At 41.6% G+C, this 22,229-nt stretch overlaps 1 protein-coding gene across 1 annotated transcript in view; it reads left to right on the forward strand.

Moving 5' to 3' along the window:
- The window catches only part of LOC124135912 (protein TANC2-like), a 366,285-nt gene that overhangs the window by 67,517 nt on the left and 276,539 nt on the right, over window positions 1–22,229 (forward strand). Inside the window, exon 3 of the mRNA XM_048381828.1 lies at window positions 19,392–19,439. The gene's annotated coding sequence lies outside the window, so the exon portion shown is untranslated. The remainder of the gene's footprint in view (window positions 1–19,391; window positions 19,440–22,229) is intronic.

Below are 22,229 nucleotides of genomic sequence, written 5' to 3' on the forward strand. Positions count from 1 at the left end.
CTGGGCAGACGTTCTCAGGGTCGGAGGTAAGGAGAGCCTCATTCTGACATGTGTCACCATACTGCATGTCGTCATAGTCACACTAGGCAGCTGAAGCGTACTCTAGTCAAAGGGTTGCTATTTACAGGTAGCACATAGTTTCACACTGTTTAAAGGGCTTCTCTAGGTAGCTTCAGCGTACTCTTGTCAAAGGGTCGCTAATAACAGGTAGCACATAGTTTTACACTGTTTAAAGGGCTTCTCTGGGTAGCTGCAGTGTACTCTAGTCAAAGGGTTGCTATTTACAGGTAGCACATAGTTCTACACTGTTTAAAGGGCTTCTCTATGTAGCTTCAGCGTACTCTAGTTAAAGGGTCGCTATTTACAGGTAGCACATAGTTTTACACTATTTAAAGGGCTTCTCTAGGTAGCTTCAGCGTACTCTTGTTAAAGGGTCGCTATTTACAGGTAGCACATAGTTTTACACTGTTTAAAGGGCTTCTCTAGGTAGCTTCAGCGTACTCTAGTTAAAGGGTTGCTATTTACAGGTAGCACATAGTTTTACACCATTTAAAGGGCTTCTCTAGGTAGCTTCAGCATATTCTAGTTAAAGGGTCGCTATTTACAGGTAGCACATAGTTTTACACCATTTAAAGGGCTTCTCTAGGTAGCTTCAGCGTACTCTAGTTAAAGGGTTGCTTTTTAAAGGTAGCACATAGTTTTACACCATTTAAAGGGCTTCTCTAGGTAGCTGCAGCGTACTCTTGTTAAAGGGTCGCTATTTACAGGTAGCACATAGTTTTACACTGTTTAAAGGGCTTCTCTATGTAGCTGCAGTGTACTCTAGTCAAAGGGTCGCTATTTACAGGTAGCACATATAGTTTTACACTGTTTAAAGGGTTTCTCTAGGTAGCTGCAGCATACTCCAGTTAAAGGGTCGCTATTTACACGTAGCCCAGTTAAAGGACCTCAACTTTAAGGTAGTAAGGTAGTACTCTAGCCCAGCTAATGGGCCTCCACTTTAAGGTAGTAAGGTAGTACTCTAGCCCAGCTAATGGGCCTCCGCTTTAAGGTAGTAAGGTAGTACTCTAGCCCAGTTAAAGGGTCGCTATTTACACGTAGCCCAGTTAAAGGACCTCCACTTAAAGGTGGTAAGATAGTACTCTAGCTCAGCTAATGGGCCTCCGCTTTAAGGTAGTAAGGTAGTACTCTAGCCCAGCTAATGTGCCTCCACTTTAAGGTAGTTAGGTAGTACTCTAGCCCAGCTAATGGGCCTCCACTTTAAGGCAGTAAGGTAGTACTCTAGCTCAGCTAATGGGCCTCCACTGTAAGGTAGTAAGGTAGTACTCTAGCCCAGCTAATGGGCCTCCGCTTTAAGGTAGTAAGGCAGTACTCTAGCCCAGTTAAAGGGTCTCCGCTTTAAGGTAGTAAGGAAGTCCTCTAGCCCAGCTAATTGGCCTCCACTTTAAGGTAGTAAGGTAGAACTCAAGCCCAGTTAAAGGGTCTCTACTTTAAGGTAGTAAGGTAGTACTCTAGCCCAGCTAATGGGCCTCCACTTTAAGGTAGTTAGGTAGTACTCTAGCCCAGTTAAAGGGCCTCCACTTTAAGGTAGTAAGGTAGTACTCTAGCCAAGTTAAAGGGTCTCCACTTTAAGGTAGTAAGGTAGTACTCTAGCCCAGTTAAAGGGTCTCTACTTTAAGGTAGTAAGGTAGTACTCTAGCCAAGTTAAAGGGTCTCCACTTTAAGGTAGTAAGGTAGAACTCAAGCCCAGTTAAAGGGTCTCTACTTTAAGGTAGTAAGGTAGTACTCTAGCCCAGCTAATGGGCCTCCACTTTAAGGTAGTTAGGTAGTACTCTAGCCCAGTTAAAGGGCCTCCACTTTAAGGTAGTAAGGTAGTACTCTAGCCAAGTTAAAGGGTCTCCACTTTAAGGTAGTAAGGTAGTACTCTAGCCCAGTTAAAGGGTCTCCACTTTAAGGTAGTAAGGTAGTACTCTAGCCCAGCTAATGGGTCTCCACTTTAAGGTAGTAAGGTAGTACTCTAGCCCAGCTAATGTGCCTCGACTTTAAGGTAGTTAGGTAGTACTCTAGCCCAGCTAATGGGCCTGCGCTTTAAGGTAGTAAGGTAGTACTCTAGCCCAGCTAATGGGCCTCCACTTTAAGGTAGTAAGGTAGTACTCTAGCCCAGCTAATGGGCCTCCACTTTAAGGTAGTAAGGAAGTACTCTAGCCCAGCTAATGGGCCTCCACTTTAAGGTAGTAAGGTAGTACTCTAGCCAAGTTAAAGGGCCTCCGCTTTAGGGTAGTAAGGTAGTACTCTAGCCCAGCTAATGGGCCTCCGCTTTAAGGTAGTTAGGTAGTACTCTAGCCCAGTAAAAGGGCCTCCACTTTAAGGTAGTAAGGTAGTACTCTAGCCCAGTTAAAGGGTCTCCACTTTAAGGTAGTAAGGTAGTACTCTAGCCCAGTTAAAGGGTCTCCACTTTAAGGTAGTAAGGTAGTACTCTAGCCCAGTTAAAGGGTCTCCACTTTAAGGTAGTAAGGTAGTACTCTAGCCCAGTTAATGGGCCTCCACTTTAAGGTAGTAAGGTAGTACTCTAGCCCAGTTAAAGGGCCTCCACTTTAAGGTAGTTAAGTAGTTCTCTAGCCCAGCTAATGGGCCTCCACTTTAAGGTAGTAAGGTAGTACTCTAGCCCAGCTAATGGGCCTCCACTTTAAGGTAGTAAGGTAGTACTCTACCCCAGCTAATGGGCCTCCGCTTTAAGGTAGTAAGATAGTACTCTTTGCTAATTAATCGGGTTGTGGTCTTCTTACTTATTTAAAATATATTGATTCCAAGCTAAGTTTATACATCTAATTTTATATCCATGAAAAAAGTATGCCAGTATAAAGAGATTTTCCCAGTATGGAGAGTCCTCATGTTTCATACTTTATCTGGCGTTATCCTCTTTGATTGGATCTCAAGGAGAAACATTGTTGTCACTCATCCCAAGCCTTAGGGATGAGGCGGCAATATGTGGTGCATTTGGTGCCTGTCTCTTTGTCTTTTGAACAAAGAAATATGTTTAAAACATACAGATAAACATGGGAAAGAATGCAACTTTGGGGTATTTTTTTTTTCAATGCAAGGAACTCTTACCATTTCAACCCCAAGGGAATCACATGAAAATATGTTATTTGTAACCCAGTGTCTGTTGATATATATAAGTGGTAATGTGACCTTTCAAAAGAAAATTGATTTAAAATCAACCACCCGTGAAGTTCTGGGTTAGAATAAGTTTTCAGCAGCCCATGCATGCTGTAAAAGGTGACTATGCTTGCCGTAAAAGGCGACTATGCTTGTTGTAAGAGGCGACTAACTGGTTGATGCATGTCATTTTATCCCAATCGATGCTCGTGATATTGATCACTGGATTTGCTGGTCCGGACTTGATTACTTACAGACCACCATCATATAACTGGAATATTGCTGAGTGTGACATTAAACAACAAACAAACAAAGTTCAACACAATAGGGATAGGGACATCATCATCATCATCATCATCATCATCATCATATTAAAAATGATAATAGGTCATTCATATTGCATATATTTCCACACCACTCAGGGTCATGCTCAAAGCGCTATTATGACCCCGGTCACTGGATCAATTTGCACTCAAGAATCATTTACATCTCCCTGAGCGGGGCACGAGTAGCCCAGTCGTCTAAGGCGCCGCAATTTCCTGGGCAGAGTTACGGCCCTTGGGCATGCCAGAAACCTGGTTTTCATCACGATTCGCCCCAAATATGTTTCTAGGTTTGTCAGCACCATACCCATGTTCGTGGGTTTCATCGAAGTTGTAAATGTCTAAGACTTGAATCACTTGGGACTTTCCTACCACTTTAAGCTGACACGCCGTGATACAACTGGAATACTGTTAAAAGCGGCGTTAAAACCTCAACTCACTCACTCACTCATTCACATCTCCCTGAGGAGTATACAACCCAAGCTGCCTGTTAGGCGCTAGAAGATTAACAACCACATTGCCATCTCATCCTACCGGGTACCCATTCACTGCTGGGTGAACAGAGGCACATTTCAAACAAAGTCACTTGGCCAAGGAGATACCACATGTGTTACATGTGCTTCAGTGTGGGACAGGACCTAAGCCCTGGAGACTTTCAGGAGGTAAGCTGCCGAAATGTGGTCACGCATCCAAGGAATCTCTGTGACCAACGTTGCTTAACTTCACCTGATTTGTGACCTACACGCTGTGCACAGGACCATGAGCCACCCCATGTTGTGCACGGTGTTCTGTCTTCTTCTTGTATGAAATATGAATGATTGACTTGAAAGTGTATTTGATATTGTTACATGTTGATTCCCAAATTGAATCATTATGTTAACCCAGAAATCTGTTTGTAAAAAATCTAGTGTGAAACCAACAACCAACAAATGGTATACAATCAACAATTGTATTACACAATTAACTAAGTTTACAAATCGATACAAATTACTGCACAGCAGTTACAATAGCAGTATGCAATAGAGTGGTTGTACACTATTCAATGGCAGTGTCAAATACAAAATATGATGGCAGTGGTGACAGCAAAAAGTTCAGTGATAATAATATTCCCCTTTCCGCAACAGTGGTCAAGCTTCTGAGATAGACCTTGGCTGGGAATCCAGGATGATAAGTGATGTTCACAGGAAAGCTGGTCTTGATGTAATGTCTGATGAAATGTGAGATGAAGCAGGCATGCACCAACTCCACTTATGTAGTCTAACTCCCTTCCAGCACTTTCCACACAGTGCCAGACCAGTCCAGTGCCCCAAGAACATCACAGAATATTCCACTTGTTTCTGTAACGCTTGGCATCATCCATGCTATTCCAGAAGTTTACAGATAATTCTAGCTTCTAGATATAACTACCTCATCACTGCTTACATTAAACAGTAATGCAATCCTGACAACTAATCAGTGTCCAAATATAATTGCAATGAACTTCTATCGAATCTCAACTGAAACAATGTAATACAGTTAAAATCATTGTTTTATGACAAATTACACTGCCAGTTTAACAATATTCTCTTTCAGATTGATTGAAGGCAGTGATTATAGTGTCAGGATGATTCTATTTTTGTGTCAAATCCTTTGATTTTTTCACATTGATTGACGTTATTTTTCAGGGCCTAACATTTGCAGAAGCCTGAGGTCTGCCATTAATTGCCTGAGGGCTTCTGCGAATGATAATGCCCCTGAAAAATAACATTGTTGATACTATAACGAATATGGGTGGAATTTGTAGCTGCAAACAAACAAGCTGTATATGTATCAACATTCACAACAGTAAATGCCCAGAATGAAGGGTTTCTGTATTATCAGGGTTAATCAAGCAAGCAGGCAAGCAATACAAGCAACCAATCTTTATATATTCTACTGGACCCGTGAAGATCAGGGTAGAATAGGTCTTCAGCAACTCATGCTTGCTATGCTTGTCGCAAGAGGCGACTAACGGGAACGGGTGGTTAGACTCGCTGACTTGGTTGATGCATGTCATCGAATCCCAATTGTGTGGATTGATGCTCATGATATCAATCACTGGATTGTCTGGTGCAGACTTAATTATTTACACACCGCCATCATATAGCTTGCATATTGCTGAGTGCGGCGTAAAACAACAAACAAACAAATTATATATGCTTCTGAGGAGGCCACATGCCTATGGTATAATGACTAGTTACCTCTGGTGGAGGGTGTTCAATGGACTGGGAGGCATACGAGTAGACACAGTCTGATGGACATGACTAGTTCAGGGCATGGAAGATGTACATGGATAGTCATGTTATGATCCCTATCATGGACTGAACCAAAGTTTCACTGAATATGACTATACCTTTCTGTAACAGCATACAAGATAAAGGGTTAAGGAAGACGCTCAGGTGCAATTGATGTGAATACAGTTTAATTTCAAGCTGACAAAAGCTGTCCACACATTCATCTGTATAGAGCATCGGAGTCAACCAGTTACTCCTGCTACGAGGTATTGCAGGAGGACTAGACTGAGATACCTGGCCGTGGGGACAGTGTCTACCTGTCAGTGTCCAGTGCTGAGAGGGCGAGATGACCAGTCCAGCATGTAGACCTGTTTTGGGAGTGGGGAGGTACTTGTATATGCCAGGTAAACTCATGCTGTTGTTGTTGTTGCTGCTGCTGCTGCTGCTGCTGTTGTTGCTGTTGAATTGTTTTTATTTTAATCATTCGTCCAGAGACTGTAGACCTGTTCTAGAAGTGGGGTGGTACTTGTATGTGCCAGGTAACTCATGCTGTTGTTGTTGCTGTTGAATTGTTTTTATTTTAATCATTCATCCAGAGACTGTAGACCTGTTCTAGAAGTGGGGTGGTACTTGTATGTGCCAGGTAACTCATGCTGTTGTTGTTGCTGTTGAATTGTTTTTATTTTAATCATTGGTCCAGAGACAGTAGACCTGCATTAGAAGTGGGGAGGTACTTGTATGTAGCAGGTAACTCATGCTGCTGTTGTTGTTGCTGCTGCTGCTGCTGCTGTTGCTGTTGTTAAATTGTTTTTATTTTAATCATTGGTCAAGAGACTGTAGACCTGTTGTAGAAATGACTGTACTGTCCAGGTGCAGGGTTTTGCGCGACCCACAAATGTGCGCCCTGTACAGTACAGTACATACAGTACACCACACCATTTCATTAATTTACAGGACCTTCAAATTGCCTGCCAGGACCCTTAAAATTAATTAAGGGGGTCCCCTGAACACCCACATTTGTAAGTCAAGGTTTTTGTTTTTTTGTTTATTTGTTGTTTAATGGCACACTGAGCAATATTCGAGCTATATGACTGTGGTCTGTAACTAATCAAGTCAGGATCAGACAATCCAGTGATTGATATCATGAGCATCATCCACACAATTGGGATACAATGACATGAATCAACCAAGTCAGCTCACCTGTCCACCCGATCCCATTAGTCGCCTCTTACGACAAGCATAGTCACCTTTTACGACAGGTGTGGATTGCTGAAGACCTTTTCTAACTCGGATCTTCACAGGTCTGTAAGTTAGGGTAAAACCCTGCAAGTGTGTACTCTCCAGGTGGATGTACAGATGTCACATGCGCAAAGTTACCTGTACAGGTAAGTGCTACAGGTAGATGGACAGGTGTCACAGGTACAATGTTCCCTGTACAGGTGCTTTAGGTAGATCGTTAACATCGTTAACCTGGATCTTGTCAGTCCAGAAACCCTTCTATCCCGATGATTCAGATAGGGACAAACTCAGTGGATATTATGTAACAGTGACTTGTTATTCAGGAACATTGTTAATCCAGAGAATTTCGCTGGGAACTGTCAGATGTGTCAAGTGTACAGTGGAAGGATTCCTGTATGGTTACACCTTGCAGGATTCCCTTACAAAGAACTACAGATGGCTGGGGTCCTGGTGACGTTTCAAGCATGTATTGGGTTACCTCATGTGGAGTTCAAACAGGGGAATGAAAGTGATTATATTGGATATTGAATGAGAGTAAACAAGTGACTGCCGTGTTATATACACAGACATATGCGACATCTCGTGCTCCTGTAGTAGGAGTGTCTGGTTCAGACATGTAAACATGACGGAGAGTTGCTAACATGTCAGCTTCTGTTCTGGGGCTGCTGAGTGACTCCACGTTGATCCGTGACAGCAATTATAATACGACAGGTTTCGACTTCCTGACAGGAAATATGGAAACCAACTTCTTTATTCGACAAACATCTTGGCTTGGAAATGAACATATTTTACAGATAAAATCCAGTTGAGTTATATAAAATATGAAAAAAAGGAGCAAACAGATTTTGTTCAATTTCAGAAACATAGGTAATCTGAAAACTGAAGCTGCAGTAATCTAGACTTGCCAAATATTATAGACTTGCATGGGCTGTATTGGATAAAAAAAATTCCGCTTCTGTATGACAGACTTATTATATATTTTTTATATGGACACAGTGGTTCAGAGCTGCCTCTTGCCTCTTCATCAGGTGAATGACAGGGTGAGAGAACATGACATATATATGTATATTATTGATGGGTCTATATATCAGTGGATCGCACTTTTTTACTTCTCAATACAAGTATCGATCACAGTCGCCATTCTAAGTGAAAAATATTGATTCATAACTTAAATGTTTGCTGTTATTAACATTACATCAAACACTAATTAGTAGTGAAAACCTAAATATATTAATCTATTGCGCCATATTTGACACTGCCAACTGTAAATCACCGTGGTACTGGATATTTGGCAATTGTGTCCATGAAAAAGATGGCTTACGCACCACAAATAAGAGCACATGCAAGTATCGTGATATGTATCTGATCGGGACCAATGTTTCGTGATACGTATCAGATGGCACAGCCCTTATGTATATATACATACACATGAGGGCAGTTATGATTAAATGTATATATGGGAAGCCAGTTGTGCCGATATACAATTAACGGTTGTTAAAGGAGGGTGGATACAAGGTCACGTATTTATACAACAGATTAAATGAGCTGATAAGTAGATTATAATTAAATGTTCCATACACTGGGGAGCAAAACTCCCTGATCACAACTGATGGATGGCCTGGCTTGTCTGACGTGGATAGGTGCTTGGAATTTGCTCTTCCTCCTGTTGTGAATGTTTGTACAGGTTTTGACTTGGAGATAGATTTTGTTCTTGGATGCATTGTTATTGAGGATAGTTTCATTGACTAACATGCAGCCTCCGATCCAGGCCATAAAATGAAACTATTTTCAATTTCTTGTTAGATTGTCTTTTAATATTGTCATTGAGGGGACTTTTGATAGATCAAGTTTCTGTCTCTGAAATGAAAATATTTCAACATTATTATCCCCCGCCGCGCGAAAGCGCGAAGCGGGGGATATAGTATTCACGACCGTCCGTCCGTCCGTCCGTACGTCCCACCTGTTTGTTGCCGAGATATCTCAAGAACTAAACACTGGATTGTCTTCATATTTGGAACTATGGTGTATATACAGACTCCGCAGACACCAGTCGGTTTTGGTGACCTTGATCCCATTTTCAAGGTCACAGCAGACAAATCTGCTTTTAGAGTTGGAAAACGGTGTTGCCGCGATATCTCAAGAACTAAACACTGGATTGTCTTCATATTTGGAACTATGGTGTATATACAGACTCCGCAGACACCAGTCGGTTTTGGTGACCTTGATCCCATTTTCAAGGTCACAGCAGACAAATCTGCTTTTAGAGTTGGAAAACGGTGTTGCCGCGATATCTCAAGAACTAAACACTGGATTGTCTTCATATTTGGAACTATGGTGTATATACAGACTCCGCAGACACCAGTCGGTTTTGGTGACCTTGACCCCATTTTCAAGGTCACAGCAGGCAAATCTGTTTTTGGAGTTGGAAAACGGTGTTGCCGCGATATCTCAAGAACTAAACACTGGATTGTCTTCATATTTGGAACTATGGTGTATATACAGACTCCGCAGACACCAGTCGGTTTTGGTGACCTTGATCCCATTTTCAAGGTCACAGCAGGCAAATCTGCTTTTAGAGTTGGAAAACGGTGTTGCCGCGATATCTCAAGAACTAAACCTCTCGATTGTCTTCATATTTGGAACTATGGTGTATATACAGACACCGCAGACACCAGTCGGTTTTGGTGACCTTGACCCCATTTTCAAGGTCACAGCAGGCAAATCTGCTTTTGGAGTTAGAAAACGGTGTTGCCGCGATATCTCAAGAACTAATCGCTGGATTGTCTTCATATTTGGAACTATAGTGTATATACAGACACCGCATACACCTGTCAGATTTGGTGACCTTGACCCCATTTTCAAGGTCACAGCAGGCAAATCTGTTTTTGGAGTTGGAAAACGGTGTTGCCACAATATCTCAAGAACTAATCGCTGGATTGTCTTCATATTTGGTACTATGGTGTATATGGCGGGGGATATTTCGTCACTCTGTGACAAATACTTGTTTGTACAGTTGTCTTTAATGTCTTTGAGGATGCTTTCATAGACCAACCCTCAGTCTGTAAAATGAAAATATTTTAATATTTTTTATTAAGTTCTCTTTAAATTTATAATGGGAGCCCAGGAAATCTCTTCATTTTCAGAGGCTCTCAAATCTAGACTGAACATATACAGCCTTAGGTATTTCCGTCTAAAGTCAGAATACCATCCTTTGATGTTTGTTATTATGATTTTTTTATGTTAGATGTTAAACATGATGCTTGGGAAGGTGTACACAATTCCTCAGCAAAGATGCACAATATCATCTTTCCTAGTCAGACAAACTAACGTTTTGATTGATACATGACCTCTTTGCATGTTGCTTAATTGTATTTTAGGTAGCTCAGTGGTTAGTGTGCTTGTCATGAGCAAGATATAGGTTTGAATCCCTCCCACATGGGTTCAGTGGTTGGTTACATGTCATGGTACCCAGAATTCCATGGGTCAATGCTTTTGATGTCAATCACTGGATTGTCTGGTCCCGACTTGATTATTTACGGATTACTGTTGCGTCGCTTGATTATTGCTGAGCGCAGCATTTGATAACAAATGAACAAACAAACAGATACCACATAAATATATGTACGCTGGGGAATAATTTCATCACATTCACAAGTTGGTGTTTTTTTAATTTCCACCTTACATACTTATTTCCCCCCGATTTCTCAGGAGTTGCTGCTCAGCCATCTGGATGCGGACGAGGATGTAGGCAGGTCTCATATTGAATTAGTCCCCACTTTCTCGCGTCTTACTCATGCGTGGAGAAAATTACACCCTTTTCCTCTCCATTAACTTTTGACAGTATGAAAGTGCATCAATACTGATAATCATATCTAACACTCCTACTTCTTATACCCCAGTCAAGGGGAACATGGTTGTTATTGTAACCAGTGGGACAGTAGTCAGTTGCACAAGGTTGGTGCTTGTGTTACAAAGTTGCACCTCTGAAACGTGGGAAACCTGTCTCCTGTCACTCCAGGCATTGATAGTACAGGATATATACCGTCTAGACAAATGTTACGACCATTTATACCTCCTGGCAGTGTGTCACTGAGAATTAAACAGATTTTGTGACCTCCTTGACCTTTGAGTCGGATAAATACATTTCCTCTCCGAATAAATAAAGGATGATGAAAAGATGGACGGAAATATGTGCAGTTTTTCGGCAACAAATACCTTTTTTCTCTGTAGGGATCCATACTCATTTGCGCTGTTTGGAAATAACAAAGGTCTTTATTTCCATAGTAACATGTAAGTGAAATTGACTCGACCTAATGAAATTTGTATTGAGCGATTACTGTTGGAGGGTTTTAATGTCTTCTTAATAGTATTAGATGCTTCACAGTTAAGCATGGATGTTAAAAGAAATCGAAGTATTACGGATACCAGCCACTTAAGAATTTATAAAGTTCTGGTGAATTTGACAGGTGAAACTTACTTTGTGGCATTAATGGCTGGTACATTTTGTCCACTTATCGAGATGAGATGGACCTGTGCTTGTTGAAGAGCAATGAGAGGGATATTAAGCGTTTAAATGTCGCTCGACTTCTCGTCATTGATTTTACTTGGCAGTTGTACATTTGAGATGATTAAGGTTCTAGAGTATGATTTTAGTGTTTGAATCTGAGAGACTTACGTGTACATTTGTCTCGAAACATTCAGGATGGTAGAGACTAGTTGGGTATTGATATTGTGGAACATGTAAGGTGATAGTTGGACTCCATGGAGATAGAGAGAGCAAACAGTCTGTGCCAAACACTTTTAAATCTACCAGCCCTAATTTGTATTTGGCCATTATTTTCACTCGATTTTTGTCTTAGCATATGGACTAGCATAAGTTGATAAGGCTTCCGACTTGTGGGAGGGTCAGTGAGCTGAGTTTTATGCAACTTTTAGGAATATTCTGGCAATATTGTTTGTTTGTTGTTTAATGCCGCACCCAGTAATATTCCAGCTATATGACGGTGGTCTGTAAGTATTCGAGTCTGGACCAGACAATCCAGTGATTGACATCATGAGCATCGATCCACGCAATTGGGATTGATGACATGCATCAACCAAGTCAGCGAGGCTGACCACCCGATCCCGTTAGTCGCCTCTTACAATAAGCATAGTGGCCTTTTACAGCAAGCCTGGGTTGCTGAAGATCTATTCTACCCCGGATTTTCACGGGTCAGGAATATTCTGGTTGGGGAGGGTTGGTTGTCTCCTATTTTCCCGAGGTGTCTGAGCTTATGTGGTTGAGTGGATGGGGCTTGGTCAGTTTCAATAAGGTATATGGAGGTGAGCTCTTCAGGCACTGTTGCCATCAAGAGAGTCAGAGTTAGCATAAAGAATGGAGAGGACTCACGTGTTAAGTTATTCTCAGGTGTTGACTTTCGACATTTGATTCTACTTGCACTGAATCACCAGTGATTTCCTTAGCCATTCAACCCTTGAAGATCCAGGGTAGAACAGGTCTTCAGTAACCCTTGCTTATTGTAAAAGGCGACTATGCTTGTGGTAAGAGGCAACTAACGGGATCGGGGGGTCAATTATTTTTCAGACCACCATCATATAGCTGGAATATTGCTGAGTGCGCCGTTACACAACAAACAAACAAATCCTGAGTTATTCTCCGGATAATGTATCTTTGTTTTTTAACACCATACCCGTGGTGTTTGATTTCGCATAGTGGTGAACATCTAGGAAAGGCTTGTCTCTGGGCTTCCACCTACTTTGAGCTTACTTGTTATCATGCAATTGAAATCTGCTCAAATGGGTGTAAAATCCAACTCGCGAACTACAACCAAAGATTCATCTGCTAATGGAGTTAGTGAAGAATATTGACCTTCAGTGTGTTGACTTCCAACAGTCTGCTACTGTGGAATAACAGTTTCATGTTAATTGATGAGTTGAGTGGTATCTGCACTGAAGCATTGGAAACTGTAAATAATGAAGTTGTCATCCGTAACATTTAATTATGCCTAAAGTACAGTCTCCAGTGTGCCAGTGTTTATTTGATGGACAGGGTAGGACTTATACTCTGAAGATCAACTCACTCTGTAGATTTGAAAAAAATAACACCTTTGATACATATATTTTATTCCGCTTGCCCTCATCAGTTGGCAATTTTAGAATTAAGTTCTTTCGCTGAGATTGAGTTAGCCTTGCTCCTAGGCTGTACTGAAATATAAGTACATGGATGTGTGGTAATTCTGGGCAAGTCTAGATATGTGGACAGTACAGTCTCTTATAGGAACAACTTGTCCTTATTATTGACATAATCTAGAAAATATGATTTAAACTAACAATTATTGCCTTAGAGACTACATCTAAGCTTGAGTGAGGGAAGGTTGTCATCATAACCCAATTGCATATATCGATGCTCATGCTGTCAATCACTAGATTGTGACTGGACCATGATGATGGTTTACAGAGATAGAATAGATGCTGCAATGAATAAAAAACCAGCAACGGGGACCTCTCCTGCATCAAATTCACAAAAGAGTCAGAGTTGGAGGTATATCAACTCTATCAACAGAAGACTTGTTTTATCAGCTTTGTTTTTGGTCATCTAAGTTGGCTCTGCTAAAAGTGCGTCATTCAAGAGGAGGAGTGTAAACATTCTCCAAAAAGCTTGGTGCATCTGGATACTTTGTTCTCTGATATGAGTATTCTATCATGATGTCATTTTGTATTGATGCGCAATAATACAGGTATACAGTGTTCCCTCGCTCTGGCGCCCTTCAATATAGCGCTAACTCGGTTATAGCGTGTAGCAACACATGGTTCCCAAACTTTGTGTACAGTTTTGATAAACTCAAACTTTGCTCTGACACATCGCAAAAAACAGCTACCAGCTCATCACTTCGGAAAAAAAATGCAACAACGGAAATACCAATCAACAAATCTGACCTGCAGTCCGCAATTAATCCTATTATTACACCATCTGGTTAAAAAAAACATGTTTGTTGTATATCTGGACTAGTGTTTGTAACATATTTCATATATTTTACTCAAAAATTCATTCAATATTGTTTACATTAATTTTGGAGAAATATGTACTTGAGAGAATTGTAAAACTTAAAACAACTTATTCACACTACCTTCAAGAGCTCTCAGGCACTGTCAGGTTATTTGACCCAAACTAAATGTTTGGTTTTGACTCTCCATGGGGATTCTGGTTAAAAGTGATTCCCAGCAAACAATGCTGGTCGTAAGAGGAGACAAAATAGATTAGGTGGTCAGGCTACGTGACTTGGTTGATAGTATGTCCTTGTACTCTAACATCGTGGATTGTTGCTCATAATGTCAATCACTGAATTGTCTGGTCCAGACTTGATAACGTGGTGGCACATGTTCCTGTCCACAGCATGCAGGTCACAAATCAGGTGAAGTTTAGCAACATCCATCGCTTGATGATGGAAAACATTTAATCACAGGACAAAGTTTGAGTTTGTATCCTGTGGTTGTCATATCACAAATGATACATCAAGATACATATATCTAGACAAAGTGTATCATTGCAACATTCATGGGACCAACGTACCTTGGGTTTTTTAACAGATGACTTGTTTTGACAGCTTGGTTTTCGATCTTCCCAAGTAGATGGTTATATTTCAAGTATGTCATTCAATATAGTTTCCGGCTATTAATTAGTTTTAGTTTTAGTTGGAAGTGGCAGGATTTTTGATGACTCTTCTGGTGGGAGGTAAAACCCCATCATCCATCATCTGCAGAATGAGTAAAAAATATCCACATTTCCTCCAGATTATTTTTCACTTGGGTTACCACGACACGCTGATGGTGTTGTTGTTAAGCAAAAAACTGCCACTAGGGTAAAGATGTTATCACTTTGTGTGATACAAATCTCTCGGGTCATGTTTTCAAAATAAACAAGTATATTGCTGAATGTCTTGACGAGACAAAAATTAGAAAAGATGTGTTTTTTGGGGTATGTTTGGTCATAGTGATGACAGCTTTGTTCAGATCTGTTAGTTGGACAGGCAGGTGATGCAGGAGTGTAGGGGCCAACCGTTTAGTATTCTAGGGAGAGATGGTATTTTTTCTGTTGTTTTTTCTCTCAAAGGAGGAGCTTAACAATTCTTCCTTTTTTCACAACTCATTTTTTTCAAGATGTTCAGTTATCCACTGTGTATTTTAGTTGTTGTGTGTGTATGTATAATCCAAGGCAAAGTTAAGTTTTTTCAATATTTGTTTCTTTTTGGAAAAACAGTGAGATTGAGGCACAGGGGGAGGTGTTTTGTATTAGTTGTCTGTGAGAAGAAATGTGATGTATTGAAAACATATGATGTGGTGGAGGGGTGAGAGATGAATTCTGTTTGATGTCTGAAATAGTCAGGCTTCAGTTGAGATATATAAGAGGTGGTAAAAGACATGGTTTTATGGTGATATTGTATTGGTTACCATTGTAACCCCATGTGGATGTATATGTCCGTCCTCTTCAACCCTCACCTTGAAGTTGAATCAAACTCACAATACATCACCAAACAAATATGCTTCACTGTTTTGAATTCTGTGGGAAACTTTCTGTTCTGTGATATTGTCCACAGTCATTTTAGGTAATTTAAGCACTACTTGAGACTGACCAAAATATGTCAGTGGTCCAAAACAAGCACTACTTGAGACTGACCAAAATATGTCAGTGGTCCAAAACAAGCACTACTTGAGACTGACCAAAATATGTCAGTGGTCCAAAACAAGCACTACTTGAGACTGACCAAAATATGTCAGTGGTCCAAAACAAGCACTACTTGAGACTGACCAAAATATGTCAGTGGTCCAAAACAAGCACTACTTGAGACTGACCAAAATATGTCAGTGGTCCAAAACAAGCAGTACTTGAGACTGACCAAAATATGTCAGTGGTCCAAAACAAGCAGTACTTGAGACTGACCAAAATATGTCAGTGGTCCAAAACAAGCACTACTTGAGACTGACCAAAATATGTCAGTGGTCCAAAACAAGCAGTACTTGAGACTGACCAAAATATGTCAGTGGTCCAAAACAAGCAGTACTTGAGACTGACCAAAATATGTCAGTGGTCCAAAACAAGCAGTACTTGAGACTGACCAAAATATGTCAGTGGTCCAAAACAAGCACTACTTGAGACTGACCAAAATTTGTCAGTGGTCCAAAACAAGCACTACTTGAGACTGACCAAAATTTGTCAGTGGTCCAAAACAAATCTACTGGTCCTGTTAGATCTCTACAAGAAACAATGCTGCTTAAAGTTTAGACTTGATCTATCGCTGATTTCAAAATCATACAAACTTAAATTACTTTGTTTGTCCCCAAAATAACACTAGACCGCTGGACAACGATTTATTTAATTTTACTGGTCCTAAAGAAAATATACTTGACTCGGACCAGCGGAGCAGTGCCTTTGCCCTTGTATGTGGTGTCTGTTTAGTTTGACTTTAGCAATACTCTAGCCTTATTACAGCCTGAAGAAGGGGCTTCACACAGTTGACCTATGTGTGTTAGGGAACCAGGGTTTTCAGTGTTATTAGCCACCTTAACCACAATTGGCTACCCCACTCCACCTTTAAGTACGAATGATGGGTATTAAAGTCTTGCTGTAATATTGTTAAAGTGGCATTAAGTTGACTCTCACTCACTCACTCACTCACTCACTCACTCACTGCTTCTGACTTCTGACTTCTTGTAACTTGAGGTTATAATTAAGTGCTTGGCAGGATAATGTTGGTGTCTGAGCCATTACTTTCCTTCACATCCCACCTGGTACCCACTTACTGCTAGATGAACAGAAACAAATTTGATGCCTTCTTTAGTCACTTCTTTACAGTGGCTATTAGAAACAAAAAGAACTTTTCTACAGGGACATCACAAGCCCAGGGCCTTTCTGTCTATCCAAACCCTGCGAGGATTCCTGGGTAGAATTGTGCCCCAGCAACATGTCACACTATTATTGACCAAGTGAGCAAGCCCATCAACCCAATCTTGTTAGTCGCCGCTTATGAACAGTGTACTTTGCTGAAGACCAATTCCGACGCAGATCTTAAAGGGGTTGTCATACCAGGAGACTAACTGGCATTGGGTGGTCAAGCTTGGTGGCATGTCATCACACCACTATGGCTTGAGGTGTTGCGCATAATATCAATCACTGGTTTGTCTGCTCAAAACCTGGCTATTTATAGGCTAGCATGTTATTGCTGGAATACTGCTGAATGTGGCGTTAAAAAATGACCAAACACACACTTTTCTACAGAAACACCACAAGCGTCTGGAGCCGAACTTTTACAGTACGGAAACATTTCTACAGTGGCATCGCCTCCAAAGTTTCTAACCCTACTGAAAGGCTCTCATTCCTTAAAGCCTTCCCAAAAGGTCAACACAGGGAATCAATAAACATAGACATTCGTTATTGTCATCAGCCTCCAGACAACTTACACGTAGTTGACATAACATGCCCCTCTTGTTTCCATAGCAACTAATAAGGTGTACATCATTTAAGTTCATCTCTCTGATGTCTACAGACTGAATCTTAACAAAAGATCCTTTTTTTTCACGAGGGGTTATAAAGATCAAGCCAAGCTATTTTGATGTGCTGATTCTTAGGGAAGAATGTTTGGTTCGATTCATCAGGAACTTGAGCAAAAGGTTTCACCTGTACTCAGTTATATAAAGTAAAATAATCAAAAGGAAATCCTTTTTTACCTATTTTTCCAAAACATATTTTTGTTAGAAATTGCTCAACATTTACATCTTAGCTCAGAAGAACTGTTGCAACACTAAGAAATATGTCAGCTGTGTGTCGGCGGCCTATAAATAATCTAATCTGGACCAGTAAATCTGGTGATTGATATTGTGAGCAACGATCTACTCATGAAGTCTTCTGTGGGGATTCCAGGTTAGAATTGGTCCCCAGCAGCCTATGCTGGTTGTAACAGGATTTAATGGATGCATGTCATCGTACCCCCACGGCATGGATCGTTGCTCGCAATATCGATCACAAAATTGTCTGGTCCAGACTTCATGATATTTAGCCATCACACAGCTGGAATATTGCCGAGTGCGGCTTTACACAACAAAGAAACAATCAATCAGTACATGAAGTCATGTCTTATAAATTACATGGGTTGCTGGGGTTAATTTCCTAACCTAATCATATGTAGGTAAACTTAATTGTTCAAACATTGATGTTATTTCAATGGAGATTAAGACATAATTAGAGTCTTAAAATATTTACAATTTTCTTGCCCCAGAGATGACTTGGCATTCGAAACTTCATCTATGGGGATTCTATGACAGAATATGTCCCTTATAATTGCTTGTAATTGGAAACAATCAAAAAAGGGATTAGTTGATCAATATGGCTGCTGAGCATGGTAATTACATTAGAGAATTACATAGAGATTATTATATGAGCATGTGTGTCATTTATTTTTTACAAAACAAGTGTCAGAATTCTTTTATTTCCCGGTAATCCATGAAATCTTACATGAATTTCGTAATATCTGTAGGACACATGTACAAGTAATAATTTCTTTATTACCCATTATTTCTTAATCCTTTGAGCTCCCCTTCAGAAAAATGTTCTGATCACCACCATCTTAGAAAACCACCATGTCTGAAATATACAATCTTCAGCCATGATGTTGTTTCTAGTGAGATGTCATTCCGACCTAACGTCACAATTAGATTTGAATGACGTCGACAATGGCGGACTGATGATGTAAACATCCACTGGTGTTCACATGTGTTTTCATGTAACAGTTATTTCTAACCCTATGGGTAATAAATTGGAGAATGTTGCTTTACACCAGTAATATTCTAGGCGTAGCTTCTGTTCTGTAATAATCTTCTCGGGATCCTCCTCGGGGTTGATCGTAAGAGCATTAATCCATTCTGTTATAAGGACACAATGATACACTATCATCCAAGTAGCACATTTTGACCATTAGGTCAATTTTGCTATTGAATTGTTCTTGACTCTCAACAATAATTGGTCTGATTATCAATATAAGAAGATTCTTTGTGAGGATGTGGGTTTGAATTGGTCCCCAGAAGCCATTGCTGGTTGTAAGATGTGACACAATGGATCTGTGTTCAGGCTCGATGACTTGTTTTATTGAGTGTCGTTGCACTCCGACGATACGATCGTTACTCTTAATATCAATCTCTTGTTTGTCTGGTCAGACTCGATTATTTACAGGCTGCCGTCATTTAGCTTGAATATTGTTGAGTGAGGTGTTAAACAACAGTCAGACACTCAGGGACTTCACGTTCCAGTTATTCCACCCCCCTCTGATTCCATTAGACATGTTGCATCCATGTTAACCACGTTAACCCCACAGGAAGAAAATATGTAATGTAATTATCCAAGGCTGATCATGTTTATTTCTATTTCCAGTTTTCTCATCTTCAAAGGAAATCGTAGAGTGCTGCAGCCAACAGACAGGTATGTACTGCATACATACTCACTTACCCTACAACCAAGGGCTGGGACGGGTAACTCGGGACTACCTGGACCCGTGGTTAGTCACATGAAAAATTGTTTAATGAAATAAATTATCCAGATCTCTATGGTTACACTACAAGTCACTAATGTTTGCATTTCTTTCTGACTATGCACCCATTTCTTCTGATTTTTCATATGGTTGAATAAAAATATAATTCAACTTCAAGTGTATGAAGGACCAGATTGTTTAATACGTGTATCTAAATACGTTTTGCCAGGGCTATGCTAAAAATGCTCCCAATCGGACATTTTGTGACATCTCACTGAGACCTACAGTGGGTACCCGGGTAGGGTCCGGTAATAGGTTGGTGGGTACCCGGGTAGTAAATTTGGACTCAGCCCAGCCCTACTACAACCACTGCCATTATCTTTGTCGCTTGAATCAAAATAATAAGGATCATTGTATTTGTATTGACTGAGTATAACTAGCTTTTATGATATGAGGTTAATGCCATGCTTTCCAGTCCTGCATGGTATGGGGGGGCACGGGTGGCCCAGTCGTCTAAGGCGCCGCGATTCCCTGTGCAGAGTTGCGTCCCTTGGGCACGCCAGAAACCTATGATTGTGGGTTCGAATCCCGGTTCGCCCCAATTATGTTTCTAGGTTTGTCAGCACCATACCCGTGCTCGTGGGTTTCACCGAAGTGGTAAACGTCTGAGACCTGCATCACTTCGGGCTTTCCTCCCACATCAAGGTGACACGCCGTGATATAACTGGAATACTGTTAAAAGCGGCGTTAAACCCAACTCACTCACTCACACTACATGGTATGACCAGTATGCTTGCATACTGCAATACTGCCATACGCTTTTCAGATGACATGTATTGCAATATTTGTTCTCTGCTCTGGTATATTGTAAACAAAATGTAACAAGTTTCGTTCACAAATGATGTTTCCCTTTAAACTTGATTGACCAAATGGCGAAAATGCAGAAGTGATTTTTCTCTCACGTTCGTATGTATATCCTCAGTATCCATGACTACAACATTTTGGGGTTGACCAAGCAGGTATAATATTTACTAGAGTATGTAGAAAATAGGATCTGCATGGATGAACACATCAGCTCCCAATATATCGCAATACATATTGCAATACCTGGATCACAAGATATTGCAGTACAATATGTTATCCAATACACAGCTTTAGTTGCATAGACTTGTTGCAGTCATTGTGTCCTTTGTGTATAATTGTTGCTGCTGATGGATGGTGGGTCATCCTCTATCCACGATTACACTGTATGCCAAAAGACTTGTGATGGTCAACCGTCATCCCACTGAGGTACATTGTGCACGGCCAACCGTCCTCCCACTTAGGTGCAATGTGTACCTCCAACCATCCTCCCACTTAGGTGTCATGTGCACGGCCAACCGTCCTCCCACTTAGGTACAATGTGCATGCCCAACTGTCCTCCCACTTAGGTGCAATATGCATGGCCAACCATCCTCCCACTTAGGTGCAATATGCATGGCCAACCGTCCTCCCACTTAGGTGCGATGTGCACGGCCAACCGTCATCCCACTTAGGTACAATGTGCACGGCCAACCGTCCTCCCGCTTAGGTGCAATGTGCACGTCCAACCATCCTCCCACTTAGGTGTCATGTGCACGGCCAACCGTCCTCCCACTTAGGTGCAATGTGCATGGCCAACTGTCCTCACACTTAGGTGCAATATGTATGGCCAACCGTCCTCCAACTTACGTGCAATGTGCATGGCCAACCGTCCTCCCACTTAGGTGCAATGTGCACGGCCAACCGTCCTCACACTTAGGTGCAATGTGCATGGCCAACCGTCATCCCACTTAGGTACAATGTGCACGGCCAACCGTCTTCCCACTTAGGTGCAATGTGCATGGCCAACCGTCCTCACACCTAGGTGCGATGTGCATGGTCAACTTGCCTCACACTTAGGTGCAATATGCACGGCCAACCGTCCTCCAACTTACGTGCAATGTGCATGGCCAACCGTCCTCCCACTTAGGTGCAATGTGCACGGCCAACCGTCCTCACACTTAGGTGCAATGTGCATGGCCAACCGTCATCCCACTTAGGTACAATGTGCACGGCCAACCGTCCTCCCGCTTAGGTGCAATGTGCACGTCCAACCATCCTCCCACTTAGGTGTCATGTGCACGGCCAACCGTCCTCCCACTTAGGTGCAATGTGCATGGCCAACTGTGGTCACACTTAGGTGCAATATGTATGGCCAACCGTCCTCCAACTTAGGTGCAATGTGCATGGCCAACCGTCTTCCCATTTAGGTGCAATGTGCATGGCCAACCGTCCTCACACCTAGGTGGGATGTGCATGGTCAACTTGCCTCACACTTAGGTGCAATATGCACGGCCAACCGTCCTCCCACTTAGGTGCAATGTGCATGGCCAACCGTCCTCCCACTTAGGTGCAATGTGCACGGCCAACCGTCCTCACACCTAGGTGCAATGTGCACGGCCAACCGTCCTCACACCTAGGCACTATGTGCATGGTCAACTTGCCTCACACTTTGGTGTAATGTGCATTTTAACTTGCCTCACACCTAGGTGCGATGTGCACGGTCAACTTGCCTCACACCTAGGTGGATGTGCACGGTCAACTTGCCTCACACCTAGGTGCGATGTGCATGGTCAACTCACCTCACACTTTGGTGTAATGTGCACGTTTAACTTGCCTCCCACTTAGGTGCAATGTGCACGGCCAACTTACCTCACACTTAGGTGTAATGTGCACGTTTA

This window comes from Haliotis rufescens, unplaced genomic scaffold (assembly GCF_023055435.1).
Source record: "Haliotis rufescens isolate VD_foot unplaced genomic scaffold, xgHalRufe1.0.p SCAF_4, whole genome shotgun sequence".
In the NCBI taxonomy this organism is placed as follows: domain Eukaryota; kingdom Metazoa; phylum Mollusca; class Gastropoda; order Lepetellida; family Haliotidae; genus Haliotis; species Haliotis rufescens.